Below are 9,102 nucleotides of genomic sequence, written 5' to 3' on the forward strand. Positions count from 1 at the left end.
GGTTTCTGAGTTTAAATTGAATTCTTTCGTAATTTATAGAGCTATCTGAATTATTTCGCAATTTATATTTATTAGTCAAGCGTCTGGTTTTTGGTCACTTCAATTTTCCACTTCAATTTTCTGTCATCACATTTTGTAATTTTCTTATGTCTTTGTCCGTTTGCTTCTGAAGTCGCTACCTTCAGTTAAATAGGCTTCATATATCCTTATCACGTTGCTACTCGATATTTTAAGTTGTTTCAACTAGTTAGATAACACCATTTTGTCACATAAACATTCTTTTCCCTTACTTAAACTCACTAAATATGTTTCGTAAAAAAATTATGAAACAATAAACCAGTTTTGCAAAATTCAAACAATTTTGACTTAGAATCTTTTATTTTGATATTGGCTTTCTGAAAGATATTAGTGAATGTTTACTCTAATTGGATACTTGAAAGTGACGTCATCATGACATTCGTTTATGCTGGAGCCTTTGACTTAGTATAGGAGCCTTAGTTCATGCCACGACTCTGAACCCAATCAATTTACGGAAAAAAATAAGAAAAAGTGATAGTCTTTTACCACCATGTTTTGTACAATGCACAAAATAAAACGGAACTCTTGAATAACTTTTGATTTAATGCTCAGAATTTCACGAGCTGGCGCAATCTTAACTGTTCAAGGGTAGATCTGCAAATATTCAAATAAGTATGAAAAGTGCAGACGATAACTTAAATTAGGAAATGGGACAAAAAAAATTTTCTATGAAGAAAATTTTTTTTTCTTTGGTGTTCCAGATTTCCTTCCGTCAAAGCATGGTACTAATGGCAATTTGGAAAACAATAATTTGGACCCAATAGCTAAATCAAGTGAGCTGTTCGAATTTTGTGCAAATTAATGATAATTTTGCTTTTCTCATATTTTGGTTCTATCTATAGAACTATTTAAGACAAGCATTTTTTGTTGATTTTAGAGAACCATTCTATCAAATTTGCTCAAATTTTAAGTTTTATTACTTTAAATGATATAAAAAATACAACTTCGGCTACCTTACAGTCTAAACATTTTTGGACCATTAAATCATAATAAATTATCTAGAATTATTGTTGAGTAACTGAGTCTCAAAATTTCACGTAATTTTAATTCACTTCCAGAAATATGGTTAAATATGTATAAAGTAAATTTAACATTACGGGTACCAAAATTTTTGATTGCACTTTTTAGATTTAAGTGTTGGGTCCTTATTTTTTATATTTTGGAACTGCACGAATATTTTAACGAGTCGGATATTCAAATCTTTCAAAAAAATATGTACATCCATTATGAGAGAAAGTTTTTGTAGCAGATTTTGAATCATAAATTAACGTCTGTGTTATAGTTTAAGTTAGAAAGCCGTTATTGTACACATTACAAAATTAATCAGCAGTGCGGAATAAATAGTATTTTCACAATTTACCTAGGTTATGTGCACTGTATCTAAATACGTATGGTTGAAGTTTAAACATTTGTTTCTAATTTGTTTCTAATTAATTTGTTGATTGTTATATTCCATTGACTTAATTCTTCAGTTAATGAAAAAATTACATTTCCTTAGTTGTAATGATACTTTGTCTGTTTCATTTTTTGTATTGTAGATTTTAAAGTAAATACTATCAAATAATATGTAGATTGTTTGATTGTAGTAACTTTATTTTTTAGATAGCAAAAAATAAGTAAAAATATTTGATTGTACTTGGTAAGTAATCGTTGATTCTTTGTATTGTTTTTAAAATGATTGATTCCATCAATTAATGTGCTGATTATCTGATTGTAATAACTTCATTCTGTGGCGTAACTGCCCCTAAGATTATTAAATACAGATTAACTAGTAAATAAAACATGTTAACTTTATTTTATCTAGATGTACCTTTTGATAGATGAAGGTTGAAGTAGTCGATAATTATATCCCTTTTTAAGTGACTTACGTAAGTGATATGAACTCAGCAACATCAATAAATGGTCCATATTGAACAGTGGATTAGATCACAAAATAGTGCTCAAGAAGTTATTACGATTCTCCAGGACAACAAATAAATAAAAAAATTAATAAATAACAAGCGAAAAATAAATACATAAATTAATAAATAAATAGACAGCATTAAACTATAAGCGGTATTCGTTCAACAAACTCTATAACAGGTAAAAAACCTTTTAGGATTTCTATCTGTAACTACCACTAAGATAATTAAATACCGATACTCTAGTATATAACGCATGTTAACTCGATATAACACATGTTAACTGACCCCAGTCATGAACCAACAATAGAACATGTACTCGTTATTTTATACCGATCAACTTTTAGCCTTACATTTTGAAATTTTATCTACTTGTGATTTTAGACTTCATCGACTTCTATTCAAACTTTTACTTACAGACATTTGCACTTAGGACTTTTAGCTCTCATTAATTTTAGTTTTAAGATTTTATTTTCATCTCTTGTTTACTTATTATTATAATCATTTAATTCTCTACATTTACAACGGTGCTTTTAGCTTTCATTGCTTTTAAAACAAGTTTTTAATTGTCAAAATTTTTAGTTAATTCACTTTTAACTGATCATCAGCATTGTCATTTGGCAAAATTTTATTGTATTTTTAATTTTTAGCTTAATTTTTAATGTAATAATTTAACTTTTTATCTCGGTATACTCTCCTGGGGTGGGTCGGAGTTCTATCTATCCCTTTAATTCTTTAGATAGCATAAACTAGAGAAGCTTATCGTTATTTGTTATAAAGGTATGCAGAAATAGTGCTGTATTACCAGTAAAGATCTTACTTCCACTTTTACGAGTGCGTAATTTATAATGTACAGATAACTAGGTAGTTAGAAAATTACCATGGCAACTTGAGAAATGATACAATTTCTTTTGGCACTTTCACGGATCCCTCTGGCAAATCTGCATATTAGATAATCTGCAAAATAACTGATTTCTATACTTTTGCTGCTACAATTATACCCGATATATTGAATCGAAAATCCTTCAAGAAATGTATATCTCCTATAAGAAAGTAAGTTTTTGTGTCAGAATTTGTAAAATAAATTAACGCCAGCAAAAATTAGTTAGTACATGTAAGGTTTTCTTTTTTATTTAATTTTTGTTGGCTCCAGCAGAAAATAAATTTCCATAAACCGTAAAAATCATTAATAAAAACCCTATCTTTCCTATTTAAATAATTGAAGTAGGATATAATCAAGAAAAAGGAGTCTATAGCCCGAAAGAAAAACGTAAGACATTTTCAACTTTATTTTGAAAAACCATTTTATTAAAGAAAAATGAAAGCAATATTTGAAAACAAAAAAAAATAAAGATAAATTATTTTTTTAACACAATTAATCACAATTGAATTATGTATAGTCCAAATTTAAGTTCATTGGTATATAAAGAGTTCACAACTCTAAAACAAATTACAATAGAAATTCATAACTGACATAAAAATTGCAATAAAAATTCATAATTGACATAAAAATTGAAATGAAAATTCATAATTTACATAAAAGTAGTAATGGAAATTCATGATTGACATAAAAAATGAAATGGAATTTCATAATTGAAATAAAAATTGTAATAAAAATTCATAATTCTAAGAAAAAATGCAATGAAAATTCCTGAATTAATATAAATGTTTCATTCATAACTACATAAATTAACTCTTGGTTTATAAAATTATCAGACCAAATATGTTATGTATACAATGCATATAATAGGCTATACTATAAATAACTTCGTGTAATTTCTTGAACTCACTTGGAGGATAGATATTTAAATTTTACGCCACATCGAAATTTATAACATAATTATAAAATATCAAAATTGAAAAGTTATAAAATATTAAAATTGAAAAGAAATTGGGCTTCATATTCAATACAATTTGTTCGTGGCTATTTAATTAAATTCAGAGCAAGTATGTTTCGTTAAGACTCGTTTTCCTAAAATTTTGAAAAATTAAATTATTTTAACTTAATTTACATGTTGCTTTCAGTTTTGAAGTTATGTATGATTAAGTATGTATGCATTGTTCACTACAAAAATATATTAAAAATGTTAATTAGTTTAATATATATTTATTTTAAATAGTTAAACAAAAAAACTGAACTATTTGAACAGGTAATTTAAAGCATAGACTATGAAGAAACAATAAGTAAAACGTTTGGACTGCTAGACTGGACAGGCTGGACTCAGCAATATTTGTTCGCCAAATGGGAGAGATACTTTGAACGTATTAATTCTTAATTGATAAGATTTTCGTAAAAAAAAAAGTACAAAGTGAAAAAAACTAAATAAGTTGGGATTTTTTGAGACTCAGAAAGTTATTTTCCCCCATTAAATTATGTCGAATTTTAGCATTTTTTAAAAATGATCTAATGATTTAATAATTATCATTATCATTGTATAATAATGCTATTGAGGATAAGAATTTTTTATTGCGCATTATGTTATTGAGAAAATAGTCTTGAGCCCAAGAAAGTATTTTTAATCATGTATTAACAATATTTAAGCTATAATTGTTACTTGTTTCACGCATGCATTGATACTTAATATCTTGTCATAAAAGATTTTTCATTAAAAGTTCTTTAGTTGCTACTGCATGTAGGCTATCACAAAATTAAAAAAAAAATTAAATTTATCATATATGGCAAAGTTGCAACATACTTTGAAGGAGTAAGCATTTAATGAAAATATCATCAGGTATATGTTCTCCAAGTCTAGTAAACTTATTTGACAAAATTTAAAACGACATTTACCCCAGACTAGTGTATCTATTTTGATAACACTCCGTATTTTGTTTTTATTTTTAAGCTCAGAAATGGAGTAGTAAATTTGGACTTTGCTGATTTCGAGATCTGTTAAATACGATGATCTCTGGGTTTTAAAGCATTACAAAAGCCTTCAACAAAGTATATTTAATAAGAAAGAAAAAAAGAATGATGTTCATAGTACAGTGCGATAGATGAAACTGAATGCAATCTATCCATTTACATTACTGCTCAGAGCGCCACCTGTTGGATTTTAGAAGAGCGCCATCTGTTGGATTCATTAGGAGTGAGAAATCTTATTACCAAGATCAAAGGAAAGACTGTCTTAACAGTTTGATTCCTCATTTTATGAATTTTTTCGTACAGCAATAAAACTTAAGAAATAATATAATCATGTGACATGAAAAGTCCCACTTTTATTCGATATCAATAAATAAATGGTCTCTCTCTTTTTTTATAAATAAAATAACTATCAATATGAACAAAACATCGGGGCCATGATTTGAAAAAAAATTCTAATGCTATATTTACTCATTTTGATATGACGTAATTCGTGTATGGTTTCAACAATTTTATTTTTTTCATGATTAAGCCATTTATCACGACAAATTTATAATTAATGACAAAACCCATGGTACGAAAAACTTTTACAACCCAAATAATAAAAATACTGTATTTTGCATGTAGTTTCAGTGAAACCCTCTGTGTGGTTATGGCAATGCACGTTCACGATTAGTTCATTTATCAAGACTAATTCACTATTGATAATAAAACGCTTCAAAGAACTCTGTCAACCCAAATAGAAAAATTTTGTAATTCGTGTCTGTTGCAGCACATCACTCTACTAGAAGTAACAACTCATCTTCACGATTAGTCAATTTATTACGACTCATTCACAAATGATAAAAATGACTTCAAAAAAGCGCGATTAACGCAAATAAAAAAAATTGTAATTCGTGTATATTCAAGCACATTACTCTACGAGAAGTAATGAAGCACCCTCAAGATTAATCCATTTATTACGATTAATTATCAAATGATAACAAACCGCTTCTAAGAACGCAGCCAACCTAAATGGAGAAATGCCTTAATTCACGTATGGTTTCAGTTACGTAGTTGTAATACGTCATAAGCCTTACAACAATTTCACAAATGACAAACCTATACTTTAGAAAACAACATGGGGCATACAGTTCTATATTATTTTTTTTAACAAACCTATACAATCCTCAGCTGATGAAAAACATACGCAATTTCTATAAAATTTCGAGATCTGTTTATTGTGGTGATATTTGTATGATAGTATTTGCATTGATCTTAATCGTGTGACGGAATGATCAAAAGCACCTCATTGAAAGTTTTATGTTTTATTGGAAAACATACATGCATATAAACATAAAAAGAAGCAATAAACTTTTCAAATTATTTTAATTTATTAAAAGTGACTTGGAATTTCTGTGTTATGTTTCAGAAAGTTTTTCGACGCTATTTTATTTTAGCACCTGGTTTTGTACGATTTGTACATTTTCAACAGGGAGTATTTAATGGCTTAGTAGAGTTTTCTAAAAACATTACCAGATAAACTAATTTAAGATAAATTGGCAATATTTTTGCATTTTCTCCACATTATTGTTTAATTTCGAACGAGAATTAATTTCTTTACAAGAAATTATTTTTTAGAAGTGTTTTATTTTTTAAAAAAAATTAAAAGCTGTTTGTACAAACTTTCTTGCAGACCTTTTATCATACGTAGTTTATTTTTAATATATTTATTTAAAAATGATGTGTTTTCTGAAATTTTCAGGATGTAAATGGATATTTTATTACTTAAAAAATCAGAGTTTTATACTGATAATCGAAGATAATAAAACTGTATTATTGGTGGAACTCAGACTTAAAAATACCTGATAAAAGTAAGAAATAAAAAAAACAATAAATAAAATTAATTCATTTCAAATGGTGTGGTAGTAAAATCCTCAGCAAATAGTGTTGCATTAGTAGTAAAACCTTTTCAAACCTTATGCTGGTACTAATCTTATTCTAGAAATTATAATTTTCAACATTTGTCTTTTTGTTAAAAAAATTCAACTAAATAAAAAGAAATATCATTTAAAGCTTTTAAAATATTACTTTATACACCTAATTTCTACGAAGAAATTATTGCTAGATCATTATCATCATCGTTTTTATATTCCAAGTTTAAAAAAGTTTCTAAGACTAAAAATAACTATTTTTTACCTACAAACTCTTCATTTATGCATCTATTATTTATTTTGCATACTTTGAACTAGTAAAATGCACAGGAAATCGATTTGTAAAAGCATATAATATATTATCTCTATGTCTGACAAATTCCCAAAAGAGCCTTCCTCTGAAGCGTTTTCAATAACCATACATATAGGAACGGTATTTTGATATGAATTTAATAACTTATCCTGGTTAATATTATCCAATCCATCCAAAATTTTAAATTTTTGTAGGTATTAAAGAACACAATTTTGACCCTCTAACTCCTGTCGATTCATTTGAGTAAAGTATTTTTCAATGAAATCTCAAAATCACTTTTCAACAAAGTTGGAAATTTTTTATATTATTTTAGAATAATGATGTTATTGTTTGTTGTTCCTACATGTAGAGTTATTACGTATATATATAATCACTCATTACAGAGAACGTCAGCATGCGCCAGGTAGGCAGATTTAGAAACAAATTTGAGCCACGTTGAAATTAATTTGGCTCCATGGGGATCATGGCTTATTTTTCGTCATGGGTTATGGGTTATGCTTTCATGACTTAAAGGGTTATGGTGTTACAAATTTGGCAAAATCCTTAAACCAATGTTTAATATCTATAGCCAAACTCCCACTTTTATATTTTGTTTCCGTAAAAATTGAAGGTAATACGTAATATGTAATACATAATATGTAATACATAATATGTAATACATAATATGTAATACATAATATGTAATACATAATATGTAATGCATAATATGTAATACATAATATGTAATACATAATATGCAGGGCATAATATGTAGGGCATAATATGTAGGACATAATATGTAGGGCATAATATGTAGGACATAATATGTAGGGCATAATATGTAGGGCATAATATGTAGGGCATAATATGTAGGGCATAATATGTAGGACATAATATGTAGGACATAATATGTAGGACATAATATGTAGGACATAATATGTAGGACATAATATGTAGGACATAATTTGCAATACAGAATATGTAGGACATAATTTGCAATACAGAATATGTAGGACATAATTTGCAATACAGAATATGTAGGACATAATTTGCAATACAGAATATGTAAAACATAATATGTAATACATAATATGTAATATATACAACTCGCTTTCTGTTTGGATAATACTCTAAGCGTTTCGGATTCTATTGAATTCTTCAACTACTGCTCAAACTAGGAAAACTGGGGTATGCTGGCGTTTCTTGGCTTAGGTACGATACAAGAAGCTTTGGTGTACAGTACTCACTGTGTATATTATTGCTATATTAGTAATATTTCTATAGTATAGTATCATTTCGTGTATATTATTGCTATAGTATGTCATTGTCTCTTTCCAATATAAATCTACAAAGTGTAAAGCATGGTTATACTTTCTCAAAACAATTTTTTTTGTACAATTTGAGTCATCTTATCATCATCATACTCTCGGCTTCTATGACAAATGATTATAAATAGAAGTAATAAATTAAAAATCTCACTAATTATAAATATCTACAAGCAAAGCACTTCATAAAATTTTCAAAATATCACTTCTTTCTTTCATGCATTGTCTACATCAACAACCTATTTAACTTCGATTTGCATTGATAAATTGAAAAAAAACTAAGAGCAAGAGCATTTTGAATATACATATGTACAGGTCCACTCTACTGTACTTCCTTATATACAATATTTACTTCTGTTATTTACATGAATTGTTTTTTGACAATATCGATGAAGAAACCTTTCCAAAAGCATGGATTCACAAATGATTGTTAAAAAGAAATATAATTATTATAAAAGTATTTTTTATTTGAGTCAAATTATATGAAAAAAATTGTCTGCTAGCTATTTTCATTACAAACATAATTCTTTTGATATATACAAATATATTTTTGATATCTTCTTACTTGTTTTAAAAATCTTTCTTTCTTTGCAATAAATAGAGGAAATAATGTAAAATGTAATGTAGATATTTTCTACCTAATTGTCTATCTATGCTATGACTACCGACAAACAAAGAATAAAAAAATATACTAATAAGCAATATATTATTACATAATCCCTTTCAAATTGAA

Source organism: Parasteatoda tepidariorum, chromosome 2, assembly GCF_982258835.1.
Source record: "Parasteatoda tepidariorum strain Cologne lab strain chromosome 2, Ptep-v5.0, whole genome shotgun sequence".
Lineage (NCBI taxonomy): Eukaryota > Metazoa > Arthropoda > Arachnida > Araneae > Theridiidae > Parasteatoda > Parasteatoda tepidariorum.